This window comes from Chiloscyllium punctatum, unplaced genomic scaffold, assembly GCF_047496795.1.
Source record: "Chiloscyllium punctatum isolate Juve2018m unplaced genomic scaffold, sChiPun1.3 scaffold_223, whole genome shotgun sequence".
NCBI lineage: Eukaryota > Metazoa > Chordata > Chondrichthyes > Orectolobiformes > Hemiscylliidae > Chiloscyllium > Chiloscyllium punctatum.
In genome coordinates, this window is record NW_027309957.1 from 41,395 (window position 1) to 64,593 (window position 23,199).

Here is a 23,199-nt window from a genome sequence, read left to right on the forward strand (position 1 = left end):
ACTCTCTCCCTCGTTCTCACACTCTCTCTCATTCTCACGCACACTCTCTCTCTCATTCTCACGCACACTCTCTCTCTCATTCTCACGCACACTCTCTCTCTCATTCTCACGCACACTCTCTCTCTCATTCTCACGCACACACTCTCTCTCATTCTCACACACTCTCTCTCATTCTCACACACACTCTCTCTCATTCTCTCACACACACACTCTCTCTCTCATTCTCACGCACACACTCTCATTCTCACGCACACACTCTCTCTCATTCTCACGCACACTCTCTCTCTCATTCTCACGCACACACTCTCTCTCATTCTCACGCACACTCTCTCTCTCATTCTCACACACACTCTCTCTCATTCTCACACACTCTCTCTCATTCTCACACACTCTCTCTCATTCTCACACACACTCTCTCTCATTCTCACACACACTCTCTCTCTCATTCTCACACACACTCTCTCTCATTCTCACACACACTCTCTCTCATTCTCACACACTCTCTCTCATTCTCACACACACTCTCTCTCATTCTCACGCACACACTCTCTCTCATTCTCACGCACACACTCTCTCTCATTCTCACGCACACACTCTCTCATTCTCACGCACACTCTCTCTCTCATTCTCACACACACTCTCTCTCTCATTCTCACACACACTCTCATTCTCACACACTCTCTCTCTCATTCTCACACACACTCTCTCTCATTCTCATGCACACACTCTCTCTCATTCTCACACACACTCTCTCTCATTCTCACACACACTCTCTCTCATTCTCACACACACACTCTCTCTCTCATTCTCACACACTCTCTCTCTCGTTCTCACGCACACTCTCTCTCTCATTCTCACACACACTCTCTCTCTCATTCTCACACACACTCTCTCTCATTCTCACGCACACTCTCTCTCTCATTCTCACGCACACTCTCTCTCTCATTCTCACGCACACTCTCTCTCATTCTCACACACACTCTCTCTCATTCTCACACACACTCTCTCTCTCATTCTCACACACTCTCTCTCATTCTCATGCACACTCTCTCATTCACACACACACTCTCTCTCTCATTCTCACACACACTCTCTCTCTCATTCTCACGCACACACTCTCTCTCATTCTCACACACACACACTCTCATTCTCACGCACACTCTCTCTCTCATTCTCACGCACACTCTCTCTCTCATTCTCACGCACACTCTCTCTCTCATTCTCACGCACACTCTCTCTCTCATTCTCACGCACACTCTCTCTCTCATTCTCACACACACACTCTCTCATTCTCACACACACACTCTCTCATTCTCACACACACACTCTCTCATTCTCACACACACTCTCTCTCTCATTCTCACACACACTCTCTCTCATTCTCACACACACTCTCTCTCATTCTCACACACACACTCTCTCTCTCATTCTCACACACACTCTCTCTCATTCTCACACACTCTCTCTCTCATTCTCACACACTCTCTCTCTCATTCTCACACACTCTCTCTCTCATTCTCACACACACACTCTCTCTCATTCTCACACACACACTCTCTCTCATTCTCACACACACACTCTCTCTCATTCTCACACACACACTCTCTCTCATTCTCACACACACACTCTCTCTCATTCTCACACACACTCTCTCTCTCATTCTCACACACACTCTCTCTCTCATTCTCACACACTCTCTCTCTCATTCTCACACACTCTCTCTCTCATTCTCACACACTCTCTCTCTCATTCTCACACACTCTCTCTCTCATTCTCACACACTCTCTCTCATTCTCACACACTCTCTCTCATTCTCACACACACACTCTCTCTCATTCTCACACACTCTCTCTCTCATTCTCACACACTCTCTCTCTCATTCTCACACACTCTCTCTCTCATTCTCACACACTCTCTCTCATTCTCACACACACACTCTCTCTCTCATTCTCACGCATACTCTCTCTCATTCTTACACACACTCTCTCTCATTCTCACGCACACTCTCTCTCTCATTCTCACACACACACTCTCTCATTCTCACGCACACTCTCCCTCATTCTCACGCACACTCTCCCTCATTCTCATGCACACTCTCTCTCTCATTCTCACGCACACTCTCTCCCTCATTCTCACGCACACACTCTCCCTCATTCTCACGCACACACTCTCCCTCATTCTCACGCACACACTCTCTCTCATTCTCACGCACACACTCTCTCTCATTCTCACGCACACACTCTCTCTCTCATTCTCATGCACACACTCTCTCTCATTCTCACGCACACACTCTCCCTCATTCTCACGCACACACTCTCTCTCATTCTCACGCACACACTCTCTCTCATTCTCACGCACACACTCTCTCTCTCATTCTCATGCACACACTCTCTCTCATTCTCACGCACACACTCTCTCTCATTCTCACGCACACTCTCTCTCATTCTCACGCACACACTCTCTCTCATTCTCACGCACACACTCTCTCTCATTCTCACGCACACTCTCTCTCTCATTCTCACGCACACTCTCTCTCTCATTCTCACGCACACTCTCTCTCTCATTCTCACGCACACTCTCTCTCTCATTCTCACGCACACACTCTCTCTCATTCTCACGCACACACTCTCTCTCATTCTCACGCACACTCTCTCTCTCATTCTCACGCACACTCTCTCTCTCATTCTCACGCACACACTCTCTCTCATTCTCACACACACACACTCTCTCTCTCATTCTCACGCACACACTCTCTCTCATTCTCATGCACACTCTCTCTCATTCTCACACACACACTCTCTCTCATTCTCACGCACACTCTCTCTCATTGTCACGCACACACACTCTCTCATTCTCACACTCTCTCTCATTCTCACGCACACACTCTCTCTCATTCTCACGCACACACTCTCTCCCTCGTTCTCACGTACACACACTCTCTCCCTCGTTCTCACGTACACACACTCTCTCCCTCGTTCTCACGTACACACACTCTCTCCCTCGTTCTCACGTACACACTCTCTCCCTCGTTCTCACGTACACACTCTCTCCCTCGTTCTCACGTACACACACTCTCTCCTTCATTTCCTCGTACACACTCTCTCCCTCGTTCTCACGTACACACACTCTCTCTCTCGTTCTCACGTACACACACTCTCTCTCTCGTTCCCACGTACACACTCTCTCCCTCGTTCTCACGTACACACACTCTCTCCCTCATTCTCACGTACACACTCTCTCCCTCGTTCTCACGTACACACACACTCTCCCTCATTCTCACGTACACACTCTCTCCCTCGTTCTCACGTACACACACTCTCTCCCTCGTTCTCACGTACACACTCTCTCCCTCGTTCTCACGTACACACTCTCTCCCTCGTTCTCATGTACACACACTCTCTCCCTCATTCTCACGTACACACACTCTCTCTCTCGTTCTCACGTACACACACTCTCTCCCTCGTTCTCACGTACACACTCTCTCCCTCGTTCTCACGTACACACACTCTCTCCTTCATTTCCTCGTACACACTCTCTCCCTCATTCTCACGTACACACACTCTCTCTCTCGTTCTCACGTACACACACTCACTCTCTCGTTCCCACGTACACACTCTCTCCCTCGTTCTCACGTACACACACTCTCTCCCTCGTTCTCACGTACACACACTCTCTCCCTCGTTCTCACGTACACACACTCTCTCTCACATTCTCTCGTACACACACTCTCCCTCGTTCTCACGTACACACACTCTCCCTCGTTCTCACGTACACACACTCTCTCCCTCGTTCACACGTACACACTCTCTCCCTCGTTCTCACGTACACACACACTCTCCCTCGTTCTCACGTACACACTCTCTCCCTCGTTCTCACGTACACACACTCTCTCCCTCGTTCTCACGTACACACACTCTCTCCCTCGTTCTCACGTACACACTCTCTCCCTCGTTCTCACGTACACACTCTCTCTCTCTCTCTCGTTCTCACGTACACACACTCTCTCCCTCGTTCTCACGTACACACTCTCTCTCTCTCGTTCTCACGTACACACACTCTCCCTCGTTCTCACGTACACACTCTCTCTCTCTCGTTCTCACGTACACACTCTCCCTCGTTCTCACGTACACACACTCTCTCTCTCGTTCTCACGTACACACACTCTCTCCCTCGTTCTCACGTACACACACTCTCTCCCTCGTTCTCACGTACACACTCTCTCACTCGTTCTCACGTACACACACTCTCTCCCTCATTCTCACGTACACACTCTCTCCCTCGTTCTCACGTACACACACACTCTCCCTCATTCTCACGTACACACTCTCTCCCTCGTTCTCACGTACACACACTCTCTCCCTCGTTCTCACGTACACACTCTCTCCCTCGTTCTCACGTACACACTCTCTCCCTCGTTCTCACGTACACACTCTCTCCCTCGTTCTCACGTACACACACTCTCTCCCTCGTTCTCACGTACACACACTCTCTCTCTCGTTCTCACGTACACACACTCTCTCCCTCGTTCTCACGTACACACTCTCTCCCTCGTTCTCACGTACACACTCTCTCTCCTTCATTTCCTCGTACACACTCTCTCCCTCATTCTCACGTACACACACTCTCTCTCTCGTTCTCACGTACACACACTCACTCTCTCGTTCCCACGTACACACTCTCTCCCTCGTTCTCACGTACACACACTCTCTCCCTCGTTCTCACGTACACACACTCTCTCTCACATTCTCTCGTACACACACTCTCCCTCGTTCTCACGTACACACACTCTCCCTCGTTCTCACGTACACACTCTCTCCCTCGTTCTCACGTACACACACACTCTCCCTCGTTCTCACGTACACACTCTCTCCCTCGTTCTCACGTACACACACTCTCTCCCTCGTTCTCACGTACACACTCTCTCCCTCGTTCTCACGTACACACTCTCTCCCTCGTTCTCACGTACACACACTCTCTCCCTCATTCTCACGTACACACACTCTCTCCCTCATTCTCACGTACACACACACTCTCCCTCGTTCTCACGTACACACTCTCTCCCTCGTTCTCACGTACACACTCTCTCCCTCGTTCTCACGTACACACACTCTATCCCTCATTCTCACGTACACACTCTCTCCCTCGTTCTCACGTACACACTCTCTCCCTCGTTCGCACGTACACACACTCTCTCCCTCGTTCTCACGTACACACTCTCTCCCTCGTTCTCACGTACACACTCTCTCTCTCTCTCGTTCTCACGTACACACACTCTCTCCCTCATTCTCACGTACACACACACTCTCCCTCGTTCTCACGTACACACTCTCTCCCTCGTTCTCACGTACACACTCTCTCCCTCGTTCTCACGTACACACACTCTATCCCTCATTCTCACGTACACACACTCTCTCCCTCGTTCTCACGTACACACTCTCTCCCTCGTTCGCACGTACACACACTCTCTCCCTCGTTCTCACGTACACACTCTCTCCCTCGTTCTCACGTACACACTCTCTCTCTCTCTCGTTCTCACGTACACACACTCTCTCCCTCGTTCTCACGTACACACTCTCTCTCTCTCGTTCTCACGTACACACACTCTCCCTCGTTCTCACGTACACACTCTCTCTCTCTCGTTCTCACGTACACACTCTCCCTCGTTCTCACGTACACACACTCTCTCTCTCGTTCTCACGTACACACACTCTCTCCCTCGTTCTCACGTACACACACTCTCTCCCTCGTTCTCACGTACACACTCTCTCCCTCGTTCTCACGTACACACACTCTCTCTCACATTCTCTCGTACACACACTCTCCCTCGTTCTCACGTACACACACTCTCCCTCGTTCTCACGTACACACACTCTCTCCCTCGTTCTCACGTACACACACTCTCTCCCTCGTTCTCACGTACACACTCTCTCCCTCGTTCTCACGTACACACACTCTCTCCCTCGTTCTCACGTACACACACTCTCTCCCTCGTTCTCACGTACACACACTCTCTCCCTCGTTCTCACGTACACACTCTCTCCCTCGTTCTCACGTACACACTCTCTCCCTCGTTCTCACGTACACACTCTCTCCCTCGTTCTCACGTACACACTCTCTCCCTCGTTCTCACGTACACACTCTCTCCCTCGTTCTCACGTACACACACTCTCTCCTTCATTTCCTCGTACACACTCTCTCCCTCGTTCTCACGTACACACACTCTCTCTCTCGTTCTCACGTACACACACTCTCTCTCTCGTTCCCACGTACACACTCTCTCCCTCGTTCTCACGTACACACACACTCTCCCTCGTTCTCACGTACACACACTCTCTCTCTCGTTCTCACGTACACACACTCTCTCCCTCGTTCCCACGTACACACTCTCTCCCTCGTTCTCACGGACACACACTCTCCCTCGTTCTCACGTACACACACTCTCTCCCTCGTTCTCACGTACACACTCTCTCCCTCGTTCTCACGTACACACTCTCTCCCTCGTTCTCACGTACACACACACTCTCCCTCATTCTCACGTACACACTCTCTCCCTCGTTCTCACGTACACACACTCTCTCCCTCGTTCTCACGTACACACTCTCTCCCTCGTTCTCACATACACAATCTCTCCCTCGTTCTCCCGTACACACTCTCTCCCTCGTTCTCACGTACACACACTCTCTTCCTCGTTCTCACGTACACACACTCACTTCCTCGTTCTCACGTACACACACTCACTTCCTCGTTCTCACGTACACACACTCTCTCCCTCGTTCTCACGTACACACTCTCTCCCTCGTTCTCACGTACACACTCTCTCCCTCGTTCTAACGTACACACACTCTCTCCCTCGTTCTCACGTACACACTCTCTCCCTCATTCTCACGTACACACACTCTCTCCCTCATTCTCACGTACACACTCTCTCCCTCGTTCTCACGTACACACTCTCTCTCTCTCTCGTTCTCACGTACACACACTCTCTCCCTCGTTCTCACGTACACACACTCTCCCTCGTTCTCACGTACACACACTCTCCCTCGTTCTCACGTACACACTCTCTCTCTCTCGTTCTCACGTACACACTCTCTCTCTCTCGTTCTCACGTACACACTCTCTCCCTCGTTCCCACGTACACACTCTCTCTCTCGTTCTCACGTACACACACTCTCTCCCTCGTTCTCACGTACACACACTCTCTCCCTCGTTCTCACGTACACACTCTCTCCCTCGTTCTCACGTACACACTCTCTCCCTCGTTCTCACGTACACACACTCTCTCTCACATTCTCACGTACACACACACTCTCCCTCGTTCTCACGTACACATACTCTCTCCCTCGTTCTCACGTACACACTCTCTCCCTCGTTCTCACGTACACACACTCTCTCCCTCGTTCTCACGTACACACACTCCCTCGTTCTCACGTACACACTCTCTCCCTCGTTCTCACGTACACACACTCTCTCCCTCGTTCTCACGTACACACAATCTCTCCCTCGTTCTCACGTACACACACTCTCTCCCTCGTTCTCACGTACACACTCTCTCCCTCGTTCTCACGTACACACTCTCTCCCTCGTTCTCACGTACACACACTCTCTCCTTCATTTCCTCGTACACACTCTCTCCCTCGTTCTCACGTACACACTCTCTCCCTCGTTCTCACGTACACACTCTCTCCCTCGTTCTCACGTACACACACTCTCTCCTTCATTTCCTCGTACACACTCTCTCCCTCGTTCTCACGTACACACTCTCTCCCTCGTTCTCACGTACACACACTCACTCTCTCGTTCCCACGTACACACTCTCTCCCTCGTTCTCACGTACACACTCTCTCCCTCGTTCTCACGTACACACTCTCTCTCCCTCGTTCTCACGTACACACTCTCTCCCTCGTTCTCACGTACACACTCTCTCCCTCGTTCTCACTTACACACACTCTCTCCCACGTTCTCACGTACACACACTCTCTCCCTCATTCTCACGTACACACTCTCTCCCTCGTTCTCACGTACACACTCTCTCTCTCTCTCGTTCTCACGTACACACACTCTCTCCCTCGTTCTCACGTACACACTCTCCCTCGTTCTCACGTACACACACTCTCCCTCGTTCTCACGTACACACTCTCTCTCTCTCGTTCTCACGTACACACTCTCTCTCTCTCGTTCTCACGTACACACTCTCTCCCTCGTTCCCACGTACACACTCTCTCTCTCGTTCTCACGTACACACACTCTCTCCCTCGTTCTCACGTACACACACTCTCTCCCTCGTTCTCACGTACACACTCTCTCCCTCGTTCTCACGTACACACACTCTCTCTCACATTCTCTCGTACACACACTCTCCCTCGTTCTCACGTACACACACTCTCTCCCTCGTTCTCACGTACACACTCTCTCCCTCGTTCTCACGTACACACACTCTCTCCCTCGTTCTCACGTACACACACTCTCTCCCTCGTTCTCACGTACACACACTCTCTCCCTCGTTCTCACGTACACACTCTCTCCCTCGTTCTCACGTACACACTCTCTCCCTCGTTCTCACGTACACACTCTCTCCCTCGTTCTCACGTACACACACTCTCTCCTTCATTTCCTCGTACACACTCTCTCCCTCGTTCTCACGTACACACACTCTCTCCCTCGTTCTCACGTACACACACTCACTCTCTCGTTCCCACGTACACACTCTTTCCCTCGTTCTCACGTACACACACTCTCTTCCTCGTTCTCACGTACACACTCTCTCCCTCGTTCTCACGTACACACACTCTCTCTCCCTCGTTCTCACGTACACACTCTCTCCCTCGTTCTCACGCACACACTCTCTCCCTCGTTCTCACGTACACACTCTCTCCCTCGTTCTCACGTACACACACTCTCTCCTTCATTTCCTCGTACACACTCTCTCCCTCGTTCTCACGTACACACACTCTCTCCCTCGTTCTCACGTACACACTCTCTCCCTCGTTCTCACGTACACACTCTCTCCCTCGTTCTCACGTACACACTCTCTCCCTCGTTCTCACGTACACACACTCTCTCCTTCATTTCCTCGTACACACTCTCTCCCTCGTTCTCACGTACACACACTCTCTCCCTCGTTCTCACGTACACACACTCACTCTCTCGTTCTCACGTACACACTCTCTCCCTCGTTCTCACGTACACACACTCACTCTCTCGTTCTCACGTACACACTCTCTCCCTCGTTCTCACGTACACACACTCTCTCTCTCGTTCTCACGTACACACACTCTCTCTCTCGTTCCCACGTACACACTCTCTCCCTCGTTCTCACGTACACACACTCTCTCCCTCGTTCTCACGTACACACTCTCTCCCTCGTTCTCACGTACACACACACTCTCCCTCGTTCTCACGTACACACTCTCTACCTCGTTCTCACGTACACACTCTCTCCCTCGTTCTCACGTACACACACTCTCTCCCTCGTTCTCACGTACACACTCTCTCTCTCTCTCGTTCTCACGTACACACTCTCTCTCTCTCGTTCTCACGTACACACTCTCCCTCGTTCTCACGTACACACTCTCTCCCTCGTTCTCACGTACACACTCTCTCCCTCGTTCTCATGTACACACACTCTCTCCCTCATTCTCACGTACACACACTCTCTCCCTCATTCTCACGTACACACACACTCTCCCTCGTTCTCACGTACACACTCACTCCCTCGTTCTCACGTACACACTCTCTCCCTCGTTCTCACGTACACACACTCTCTCCCTCATTCTCACGTACACACTCTCTCCCTCGTTCTCACGTACACACTCTCTCCCTCGTTCGCACGTACACACACTCTCTCCCTCGTTCTCACGTACACACTCTCTCCCTCGTTCTCACGTACACACTCTCTCTCTCTCTCGTTCTCACGTACACACACTCTCTCCCTCGTTCTCACGTACACACACTCTCCCTCGTTCTCACGTACACACACTCTCCCTCGTTCTCACGTACACACTCTCTCTCTCTCGTTCTCACGTACACACTCTCTCTCTCTCGTTCTCACGTACACACACTCTCCCTCGTTCTCACGTACACACTCTCTCTCTCTCGTTCTCACGTACACACTCTCTCTCTCTCGTTCTCACGTACACACTCTCCCTCGTTCTCACGTACACACACTCTCTCTCTCGTTCTCACGTACAAACACTCTCTCCCTCGTTCTCACGTACACACACTCTCTCCCTCGTTCTCACGTACACACTCTCTCCCTCGTTCTCACGTACACACTCTCTCTCTCACATTCTCTCGTACACACTCTCTCACTCGTTCTCACGTACACACACTCTCTCCCTCATTCTCACGTACACACTCTCTCCCTCGTTCTCACGTACACACACACTCTCCCTCATTCTCACGTACACACTCTCTCCCTCGTTCTCACGTACACACACTCTCTCCCTCGTTCTCACGTACACACTCTCTCCCTCGTTCTCACGTACACACTCTCTCCCTCGTTCTCATGTACACACACTCTCTCCCTCATTCTCACGTACACACACTCTCTCCCTCATTCTCACGTACACACACACTCTCCCTCGTTCTCACGTACACACTCTCTCCCTCGTTCTCACGTACACACTCTCTCCCTCGTTCTCACGTACACACTCTCTCCCTCGTTCTCACGTACACACACTCTCTCCCTCATTCTCACGTACACACTCTCTCCCTCGTTCTCACGTACACACTCTCTCCCTCGTTCGCACGTACACACACTCTCTCCCTCGTTCTCACGTACACACTCTCTCCCTCGTTCTCACGTACACACTCTCTCTCTCTCTCGTTCTCACGTACACACACTCTCTCCCTCGTTCTCACGTACACACACTCTCCCTCGTTCTCACGTACACACACTCTCCCTCGTTCTCACGTACACACTCTCTCTCTCTCGTTCTCACGTACACACTCTCTCTCTCTCGTTCTCACGTACACACTCTCCCTCGTTCTCACGTACACACACTCTCTCTCTCGTTCTCACGTACAAACACTCTCTCCCTCGTTCTCACGTACACACACTCTCTCCCTCGTTCTCACGTACACACTCTCTCCCTCGTTCTCACGTACACACTCTCTCTCTCACATTCTCTCGTACACACACTCTCCCTCGTTCTCACGTACACACACTCTCCCTCGTTCTCACGTACACACACTCTCTCCCTCGTTCTCACGTACACACACTCTCTCCCTCGTTCTCACGTACACACACTCTCTCCCTCGTTCTCACGTACACACTCTCTCCCTCGTTCTCACGTACACACACTCTCTCCCTCGTTCTCACGTACACACACTCTCTCCCTCGTTCTCACGTACACACACTCTCTCCCTCGTTCTCACGTACACACACTCTCTCCCTCGTTCTCACGTACACACTCTCTCCCTCGTTCTCACGTACACACTCTCTCCCTCGTTCTCACGTACACACTCTCTCCCTCGTTCTCACGTACACACACTCTCTCCTTCATTTCCTCGTACACACTCTCTCCCTCGTTCTCACGTACACACACTCTCTCTCTCGTTCTCACGTACACACACTCTCTCTCTCGTTCTCACGTACACACACTCTCTCTCTCGTTCTCACGTACACACACTCTCTCCCTCGTTCTCACGTACACACACTCTCTCCCTCGTTCTCACGTACACACTCTCTCCCTCGTTCTCACGTACACACACTCTCTCTCACATTCTCTCGTACACACACTCTCCCTCGTTCTCACGTACACACACTCTCTCCCTCGTTCACACGTACACACTCTCTCCCTCATTCTCACGTACACACTCTCTCACTCGTTCTCACGTACACACACTCTCTCCCTCATTCTCACGTACACACTCTCTCCCTCGTTCTCACGTACACACACACTCTCCCTCGTTCTCACGTACACACACTCTCTCTCTCGTTCTCACGTACACACACTCTCTCCCTCGTTCCCACGTACACACACTCTCCCTCGTTCTCACGTACACACACTCTCCCTCGTTCTCACGTACACACACTCTCTCCCTCGTTCTCACGTACACACTCTCTCCCTCGTTCTCACGTACACACACACTCTCCCTCATTCTCACGTACACACTCTCTCCCTCGTTCTCACGTACACACACTCTCTCCCTCGTTCTCACGTACACACTCTCTCCCTCGTTCTCACGTACACACTCTCTCCCTCGTTCTCACGTACACACTCTCTCCCTCGTTCTCACGTACACATACTCACTTCCTCGTTCTCACGTACACACACTCACTTCCTCGTTCTCACGTACACACACTCTCTCCCTCGTTCTCACGTACACACACTCTCTCCCTCGTTCTCACGTACACACACACTCTCCCTCGTTCTCACGTACACACACACTCTCCCTCATTCTCACGTACACACTCTCTCCCTCGTTCTCATGTACACACTCTCTCCCTCGTTCTCACGTACACACACTCTCTCCCTCGTTCTCACGTACACACTCTCTCTCTCTCTCGTTCTCACGTACACACACTCTCTCCCTCGTTCTCACGTACACACACTCTCCCTCGTTCTCACGTACACACACTCTCCCTCGTTCTCACGTACACACTCTCTCTCTCTCGTTCTCACGTACACACTCTCTCCCTCGTTCCCACGTACACACTCTCTCTCTCGTTCGCACGTACACACACTCTCTCCCTCGTTCTCACGTACACACTCTCTCCCTCGTTCTCACGTACACACTCTCTCCCTCGTTCTCACGTACACACTCTCTCTCTCTCTCGTTCTCACGTACACACACACTCTCCCTCGTTCTCACGTACACACACTCTCCCTCGTTCCCACGTACACACTTTCTCTCTCGTTCTCACGTACACACACTCTCTCCCTCGTTCTCACGTACACACACTCTCTCCCTCGTTCTCACGTACACACACTCTCTCCCTCGTTCTCACGTACACACTCTCTCCCTCGTTCTCACGTACACACTCTCTCTCTCTCGTTCTCACGTACACACACTCCCTCGTTCTCACGTACACACTCTCTCCCTCGTTCTCACGTACACACACTCTCTCTCTCTCTCGTTCTCACGTACACACACTCTCCCTCGTTCTCACGTACACACACTCTCTCCTTCATTTCCTCGTACACACTCTCTCCCTCGTTCTCACGTACACACACTCTCTCTCTCGTTCTCACGTACACACACTCTCTCTCTCGTTCCCACGTACACACTCTCTCCCTCGTTCTCACGTACACACACTCTCTCCCTCGTTCTCACGTACACACACTCTCTCTCACATTCTCTCGTACACACACTCTCCCTCGTTCTCACGTACACACACTCTCCCTCGTTCTCACGTACACACACTCTCTCCCTCGTTCACACGTACACACTCTCTCCCTCATTCTCACGTACACACTCTCTCACTCGTTCTCACGTACACACTCTCTCACTCGTTCTCACGTACACACACTCTCTCCCTCATTCTCACGTACACACTCTCTCCCTCATTCTCACGTACACACACACTCTCCCTCGTTCTCACGTACACACACACTCTCTCTCGTTCTCACGTACACACACTCTCTCCCTCGTTCCCACGTACACACTCTCTCCCTCGTTCTCACGTACACACACTCTCCCTCGTTCTCACGTACACACACTCTCTCCCTCGTTCTCACGTACACACTCTCTCCCTCGTTCTCACGTACACACACACTCTCCCTCATTCTCACGTACACACTCTCTCCCTCGTTCTCACGTACACACACTCTCTCCCTCGTTCTCACGTACACACTCTCTCCCTCGTTCTCACGTACACACTCTCTCCCTCGTTCTCACGTACACACACTCTTCCTCGTTCTCACGTACACACACTCACTTCCTCGTTCTCACGTACACACACTCTCTCCCTCGTTCTCACGTACACACACTCTCTCCCTCGTTCTCACGTACACACACACTCTCCCTCATTCTCACGTACACACTGTCTCCCTCGTTCTCACGTACACACTCTCTCCCTCGTTCTCACGTACACACACTCTCTCCCTCATTCTCACGTACACACTCTCTCCCTCGTTCTCACGTACACACTCTCTCCCTCGTTCGCACGTACACACTCTCTCCCTCGTTCGCACGTACACACACTCTCTCCCTCGTTCTCACGTACACACACTCTCTCCCTCGTTCTCACGTACACACTCTCTCCCTCGTTCTCACGTACACACTCTCTCTCTCTCTCGTTCTCACGTACACACACTCTCTCCCTCGTTCTCACATACACACACTCTCCCTCGTTCTCACGTACACACACTCTCCCTCGTTCTCACGTACACACTCTCTCTCTCTCGTTCTCACGTACACACTCTCTCCCTCGTTCCCACGTACACACTCTCTCTCTCGTTCGCACGTACACACACTCTCTCCCTCGTTCTCACGTACACACTCTCTCCCTCGTTCTCACGTACACACTCTCTCTCTCTCTCGTTCTCACGTACACACACACTCTCCCTCGTTCTCACGTACACACACTCTCCCTCGTTCCCACGTACACACTCTCTCTCTCGTTCTCACGTACACACACTCTCCCTCGTTCTCACGTACACACACTCTCCCTCGTTCTCACGTACACACACTCTCTCTCACATTCTCTCGTACACACACTCTCCCTCGTTCTCACGTACACACACTCTCCCTTGTTCTCACGTACACACACTCTCCCTCGTTCTCACATACACACACTCTCTCCCTCGTTCTCACGTACACACACTCTCCCTCGTTCCCACGTACACACACTCTCTACCTCGTTCTCACGTACACACACTCTCTCCCTCGTTCTCACGTACACACACTCTCTCCCTCGTTCTCACGTACACACACTCTCTCCCTCGTTCTCACGTACACACTCTCTCCCTCGTTCTCACGTACACACTCTCTCCCTCGTTCTCACGTACACACTCTCTCCCTCGTTCTCACGTACACACACTCTCTCCCTCGTTCTCACGTACACACTCTCTCCCTCGTTCTCACGTACACACACACTCTCCCTCGTTCTCACGTACACACACTCTCTCCCTCGTTCTCACGTACACACACTCTCTCCCTCGTTCTCACGTACACACTCTCTCCCTCGTTCTCACGTACACACTCTCTCCCTCGTTCTCACGTACACACACTCTCTCCCTCGTTCTCACGTACACACACACTCTCCCTCATTCTCACGTACACACTCTCTCCCTCGTTCCCACGTACACACTTTCTCTCTCGTTCTCACGTACACACACTCTCTCCCTCGTTCTCACGTACACACACTCTCTCCCTCGTTCTCACGTACACACACTCTCTCCCTCGTTCTCACGTACACACTCTCTCCCTCGTTCTCACGTACACACTCTCTCTCTCTCGTTCTCACGTACACACACTCCCTCGTTCTCACGTACACACTCTCTCCCTCGTTCTCACGTACACACACTCTCTCTCTCTCTCGTTCTCACGTACACACACTCTCCCTCGTTCTCACGTACACACACTCTCTCCTTCATTTCCTCGTACACACTCTCTCCCTCGTTCTCACGTACACACACTCTCTCTCTCGTTCTCACGTACACACACTCTCTCTCTCGTTCCCACGTACACACTCTCTCCCTCGTTCTCACGTACACACACTCTCTCCCTCGTTCTCACGTACACACACTCTCTCTCACATTCTCTCGTACACACACTCTCCCTCGTTCTCACGTACACACACTCTCCCTCGTTCTCACGTACACACACTCTCTCCCTCGTTCACACGTACACACTCTCTCCCTCATTCTCACGTACACACTCTCTCACTCGTTCTCACGTACACACACTCTCTCCCTCATTCTCACGTACACACTCTCTCCCTCATTCTCACGTACACACACACTCTCCCTCGTTCTCACGTACACACACACTCTCTCTCGTTCTCACGTACACACACTCTCTCCCTCGTTCCCACGTACACACTCTCTCCCTCGTTCTCACGTACACACACTCTCCCTCGTTCTCACGTACACACACTCTCTCCCTCGTTCTCACGTACACACTCTCTCCCTCGTTCTCACGTACACACACACTCTCCCTCATTCTCACGTACACACTCTCTCCCTCGTTCTCACGTACACACACTCTCTCCCTCGTTCTCACGTACACACTCTCTCCCTCGTTCTCACGTACACACTCTCTCCCTCGTTCTCACGTACACACACTCTTCCTCGTTCTCACGTACACACACTCACTTCCTCGTTCTCACGTACACACACTCTCTCCCTCGTTCTCACGTACACACACTCTCTCCCTCGTTCTCACGTACACACACACTCTCCCTCATTCTCACGTACACACTGTCTCCCTCGTTCTCACGTACACACTCTCTCCCTCGTTCTCACGTACACACACTCTCTCCCTCATTCTCACGTACACACTCTCTCCCTCGTTCTCACGTACACACTCTCTCCCTCGTTCGCACGTACACACTCTCTCCCTCGTTCGCACGTACACACACTCTCTCCCTCGTTCTCACGTACACACACTCTCTCCCTCGTTCTCACGTACACACTCTCTCCCTCGTTCTCACGTACACACTCTCTCTCTCTCTCGTTCTCACGTACACACACTCTCTCCCTCGTTCTCACATACACACACTCTCCCTCGTTCTCACGTACACACACTCTCCCTCGTTCTCACGTACACACTCTCTCTCTCTCGTTCTCACGTACACACTCTCTCCCTCGTTCCCACGTACACACTCTCTCTCTCGTTCGCACGTACACACACTCTCTCCCTCGTTCTCACGTACACACTCTCTCCCTCGTTCTCACGTACACACTCTCTCTCTCTCTCGTTCTCACGTACACACACACTCTCCCTCGTTCTCACGTACACACACTCTCCCTCGTTCCCACGTACACACTCTCTCTCTCGTTCTCACGTACACACACTCTCCCTCGTTCTCACGTACACACTCTCTCCCTCGTTCTCACGTACACACACTCTCTCTCACATTCTCTCGTACACACACTCTCCCTCGTTCTCACGTACACACACTCTCCCTTGTTCTCACGTACACACACTCTCCCTCGTTCTCACATACACACACTCTCTCCCTCGTTCTCACGTACACACACTCTCCCTCGTTCCCACGTACACACACTCTCTCCCTCGTTCTCACGTACACACACTCTCTCCCTCGTTCTCACGTACACACACTCTCTCCCTCGTTCTCACGTACACACACTCTCTCCCTCGTTCTCACGTACACACTCTCTCCCTCGTTCTCACGTACACACTCTCTCCCTCGTTCTCACGTACACACTCTCTCCCTCGTTCTCACGTACACACACTCTCTCCCTCGTTCTCACGTACACACTCTCTCCCTCGTTCTCACGTACACACACACTCTCCCTCGTTCTCACGTACACACACTCTCTCCCTCGTTCTCACGTACACACACTCTCTCCCTCGTTCTCACGTACACACACTCTCTCCCTCGTTCTCACGTACACACTCTCTCCCTCGTTCTCACGTACACACTCTCTCCCTCGTTCTCACGTACACACACTCTCCCTCGTTCTCACGTACACACACTCTCTCCTTCATTCCCTCGTACACACTCTCTCCCTCGTTCTCACGTACACACACTCTCTCTCTCGTTCTCACGTACACACACTCTCTCCCTCGTTCCCACGTACACACTCTCTCCCTCGTTCTCACGTACACACTCTCTCCCTCGTTCTCACGTACACACACTCTCTCCCTCGTTCTCACGTACACACACACTCTCCCTCATTCTCACGTACACACTCTCTCCCTCGTTCTCACGTACACACACTCTCTCCCTCGTTCTCACGTACACACTCTCTCCCTCGTTCTCACGTACACACTCTCTCCCTCGTTCTCACGTACACACTCTCTCCCTCGTTCTCACGTACACACACTCTCTTCCTCGTTCTCACGTACACACACTCTCTCCCTCATTCTCACGTACACACACTCTCTCCCTCATTCTCACGTACACACACTCTCTCCCTCGTTCTCACGTACACACTCTCTCCCTCGTTCTCACGTACACACTCTCTCCCTCGTTCTCACGTACACACACTCTCTCCCTCGTTCTCACGTACACACTCTCTCCCTCGTTCTCACGTACACACTCTCTCCCTCGTTCGCACGTACACACACTCTCTCCCTCGTTCTCACGTACACACTCTCTCCCTCGTTCTCACGTACACACACTCTCTCCCTCGTTCTCACGTACACACTCTCTCCCTCGTTCGCACGTACACACACTCTCTCCCTCGTTCTCACGTACACACACTCTCTCCCTCGTTCTCACGTACACACACTCTCTCCCAAGTACACCCTCTCTACCTCGTTCTCACGTACACAGTCTGTGTTTCTCTTTCTCTCTCTCTGTTTCTCTCTCTTTGTCTGTTTCGTTCTCTCTCTCACTGACTTTGTCTCTCTCTCTCTCTGTCCTTCTCTCTGTCTGTTTTTCTCTCTCTCTGTCTGTTTCTTTCTCTCTCTCACTTTGTCTCTGTCTCTCTCTGTTTCTCTCTCTCACAGTCTCTCCTTCTCTCTCTCTCTCTCTGTCTGTTTCTTTCTCTCTCTCTCTCTGTCTGTTTCTTTCTCTCTCTCTCTCTGTCTGTTTCTTTCTCTCTCTCTCTCTGTCTGTTTCTTTCTTTCTCTCTCTCTGTCTGTTTCTTTCTCTCTCTCACTGTCTCTCTCTCTCTCTCTCTCACTGTCTCTCCTTCTCTGTCTCTCTCTCTCTGTCTGTTTTTCTCTCTCTCACTGTCTGTCTCACTGTCTCTCCTTCTCTGTCTCTCTCTGTCTGTTTTTCTCTCTCTCACTGTCTCTCCTTCTCTGTCTCTCTCTCTCTCACTGTCTCTCTCTCTCACTGTCTCTCTCTCTCACTGTCTCTCTGTCTGTTTTTCTATCTCTCTGTCTGTTTCTTTCTCTCTCTCACTGTCTTTCTGTCTCTCCTTCTCTGTCTCTCTCTCTCTCACTGTCCCTCTCTCTCTGTCTGTTTTTCTCTCTCTCTCACTGTCCCTCTCTCTCTGTCTGTTTTTCTCTCTCTCACTGTCTCTCCTTCTCTCTCTCTCTCTCTCTCTCACTGTCCCTCTCTCTCTGTCTGTTTTTCTCTCTCTCACTGTCTCTCTCTCTCACTGTCCCTCTCTCTCTGTCTGTTTTTCTCTCTCTCACTGTCTCTCTCTCTCACTGTCTCTCTCTCTCTCTCTCTCACTGTCCCTCTCTCTCACTGTCTCTCTCTCCCTCTGTCTCTCTGACACACACACACACACACACACAGTCTCTGCCTTACTCTCTCTCTATACTGACACAGCAGAACGTGTCAATGGTGAACGGGGGGGGGGGGGGGGGGGGGGGGGGGGGTGGGACAGTGTCAAGTGTCGTGACAGATGATCTGACACAAGTGTTCCCGATTCCTGGAACACAGGGAATGTGGAGGGGCCGATGGGATTGCACTGCGGGTCGGGATATCCCTCCAGTCTTCTGGGGAGAAGGGGAAAGACCCTCAGGACTGGGCACCGGGAGGGAGGGAGGGATTGGAACAGGAGGGTGAGGGAGATAGGGAGGGAGGGATTGGAACAGGAGGGTGAGGGAGATAGGGAGGGAGGGATTGGAACAGGAGGGTGAGGGAGATAGGGAGGGAGGGATTGGGACAGGAGGGTGAGGGAGATAGGGAGGGAGGGATTGGAACAGGAGGGTGTGGGAGATAGGGAGGGAGGGATCGGGACAGGAAGGTGAGGGAGATAGGGAGGGAGGGATTGGAACAGGAGGGTGAGGGAGATAGGGAGGGAGGGATTGGAACAGGAGGGTGAGGGAGATAGGGAGGGAGGGATCGGAACAGGAGGGTGAGGGGTGTCGGAGGGTGAGGGAGGGAGGGATTGGAACAGGAGGGTGAGGAGTGTAGGAGGGAGGGATTGGAACAGGAGGGTGAGGAGTGTAGGAGGGTGAGGGAGACAGGGAGGGAGGGATCGGAACAGGAGGGTGAGGGAGATTGGGAGGGAGGGATTGGAACAGGAGGGTGAGGGAGATAGGGAGGGAGGGATCGGAACAGGAGGGTGAGGGAGATAGGGAGGGAGGGATCGGAACAGGAGGGTGAGGGAGATAGGGAGGGAGGGATCGGAACAGGAGGGTGAGGGAGATAGGGAGGGAACAGGAGGGTGAGGGTTGGAGGAGGGTGAGGGAGATGGGGAGGGGGTGCCAATGCTGCACTCTCGGAAGTGGACGTCGACTGGGTCAGACCGTACGGATACTGACCCCCTTTCAGTCTGCAATCCCCGAACGACCCCGGTCCCCGAGGCCCATGTCCTGTCCAACGTTCCCTCTATCCATGTCCTTATCCCTCACCTCCCCCTCCCCTGATTTTATCAACCTCTCTCAGGTCAATCCCCCAAAAAAACCCCAACTCTTCCTTTGCCGACCCCTCTTCGCCAACCTCCTTCCTGTGGCGGGGCGTCCGGACCTGGAACCGGAACGCCGTCCTCCAGACCAAACCTCGCCTCTGTCTTGTACAACCCCAACGTGGCGTTCTCCCCCCCTACCCCCCCCCACCCTCCGCCGACTCTCTGTACTCCAAGGTCTGAGGGGTGAAGGCAAGCGGGCGAGACCCATTCTTCACCCCTCCTCCTCCCTCCCCCCGTCCACCCCGAGAGGCCATCTTCGAAGGATCTTCCACAGCGGCCATCCACGCGACGGCTTCGATCCTCTCGGGCGGGGGCAACTGCCTCTCCCAAAGTGCGCTCGGCCCGTCAGGTTGGCCTCTCGGCCGAGGCCAAGCCTTTTCCTGTTGTGCCGTCGGACGGAGAGCCGTTCGCTCCAGGACTTGGGCTCCACCACCCAGGCCGACAGTTCGGGTCCTTGACGCCTCATACTCTCTCTCGCTCCCTCCTCCCCATTTTCCGTCGCAGTTAAGAGAACGTCCCTTGCACTCCAGGCAAAGGGTTTGGGGCAAAGGGTGCGGTGGCCGACACCAGGTGCCTCCTCGATCGTTCTCCCCCGTCTCCCTGCGTACGTCAAGTCGGCGGCCATCTTGTCGCCAACATCCCCCACCACCAGTGCCTTGGCCACGGCAGCGACTGAGGGGATGGTGGGCTTGGTGGACGTTCCCAAGCGGACCCCCACACACGCCGCAATGCCCGCCATCAGTTTGTGAGCGACAGACACATAGGGCCGAGCGGTGGCGTTGGTCAACCATCTTAGCGCCCCTTGGCCAAGAGAAGTGGCGTCGGGGGCTTGGGGGAAGTGGATTAAACGAATAAAACTAGCAGTAATTTTCAATTTGGAAACTGTTGGTGGGGGGTAAAGATGGTGGGCATGTGTTTTCATGAGAGAATTCGCCTTCTCTCTGCCCATGCGTTGTGTTTTAACTATTTCAGTCGGCGGGAAGAGAGCTGCCCCTTTAAGGCGAGCGGCCGTCCATCAAGCCGACCCCCGGCTTCCCATTGGCCGGCGGGTGCCGCCGGAAGTCCCGCCCACCGCCCGCGGCCGTTGAGACGGCGGTTGGGATTCGGATTTCGACGGCGGCCAATGGGATTGCGCGCGTTCGCTTTGGTTTGGGAGGGAGGGGAAGGCGGGCTGTCACGTGACGGGCGAGGGGGGGCGCTTATTGGCTGCTGGTGGTGCGACGGCTCCGTCCTATTGGTCGCCTTCGTCGGAAACCCACGTGGGCATTTTCCTTGGGGGGGGGGGGGGGGTGTGATCCAATCGCCGCGGCGGCTGAGGCGTGCTCGCGCCAATGTGAGTTAACCGATTCCATTGGCCGGAGCGTTTGGAAGGAGGGGGGGGCGGGGACTAGACCTGCGAACGCTATTGGCTGCGCCTCGCGTTGGTCCGCGCGCAGAGGGCGCTGCCATTGGTCACGATCCGTTCCTTCCCCCGCCCCCCCCTTTTCCGTCAGCCGCACGCGCTTTTGGAAGCGACACCGCCATTGGGCCGGCGGCTCCGACGTCCCCATTGGGTCCGACCAGCGGGAGGGGCGTGGCCGACGGCCGGGCGGCCGACGCCGATTGGACGCAGCCGCCCACGTGGGGCGGAGGGCTGGCCCCGATTGGTCGGCAGTCAGCCCGATGGCGGGTGGCGGTGCTAAGGGGGGGGGGGGAGGGGAAAGGGAAGGAAGGAGGCGGCGGCGGCGCCGAAAGGCAGAAGCGGCGGATCCCGGGAGCGAGGCGAGCGACGTGACGGAGGCGGAACTGTTTCTTTTGCATCTATTGATTTGTACCGATACTTCGTCCTTTCCTACGTGGAGACGGGCGGCGGCGGAGGTGACGGGACGCGATGGCGGCGGTAAGGTTCAACCCCCCGCAAGGGCGGGCCGGCCGTCCTCGGGTAGGCCCGGAGTCAGTGCGCAGGCGCGGCTGCCGGCCGTGACGCCCCCCCCCCCCCCCGCTCTCGGCCCGACTCTGCGCAGGCGTCGCTGCCGGCGTGTTCGCCGCCCTCTCGGTGCGCAGGCGCCGCTGCCGGCGGTTTGTCCCCCGGGTGCTGCTGTGCGCAGGCGCGGTTGACGGCGGTCCCCCCGGGTGCTGCTGTGCGCAGGCGCCGTTGCCCTCCGCCTTGCCCCAGCGCTCAGGGTGCGCATGCGCTGTTGCTGGTAGGGCATGGCCAAAGGTTAGGGGTTTGCAAATGGGGGGGGGGGTTGGGTGAGGGGTGCCATGGTGGGGGGGGGCCGGACCACCGGCGTCCCCAAGAAACCCCGCCCCCGCTGCGGCGGACCCTGTGCCTCCCTCGTCTCGCCAGAGGGGCGCCGTTCGGACCGATCCGAGGCGTACGGTCGAACCGGCAAACCCCACCGGAGCAAGTCGACGTTTCGCCCCCCCCCCCCCACCCCAGACGGGACCACAGCTGGTCCTGTCCGCACCCCCCCCCCCCCCCCCCCCCACCGAAACGCTCCAGCCATGGGGCACGGCGACGTCCAGCATGGCAGCAGACCCTTCGGTCCAACCCCGTCCCTGCTAGCCCAGATACCACCAACCCAATCCAGTCCCAGCGCCCGGCCCCATATCCCCCCCAAACCCGTCCTATCCATGTTCCCCCCCCCCCCCCAAACCCGTCCTATCCATGTTCCCCCCCCCCAACCCGTCCTATCCATATCCCCCCCCCAACCCGTCCTATCCATATCCCCCCCCCCCCAACCCGTCCTATCCATATCCCCCCCCC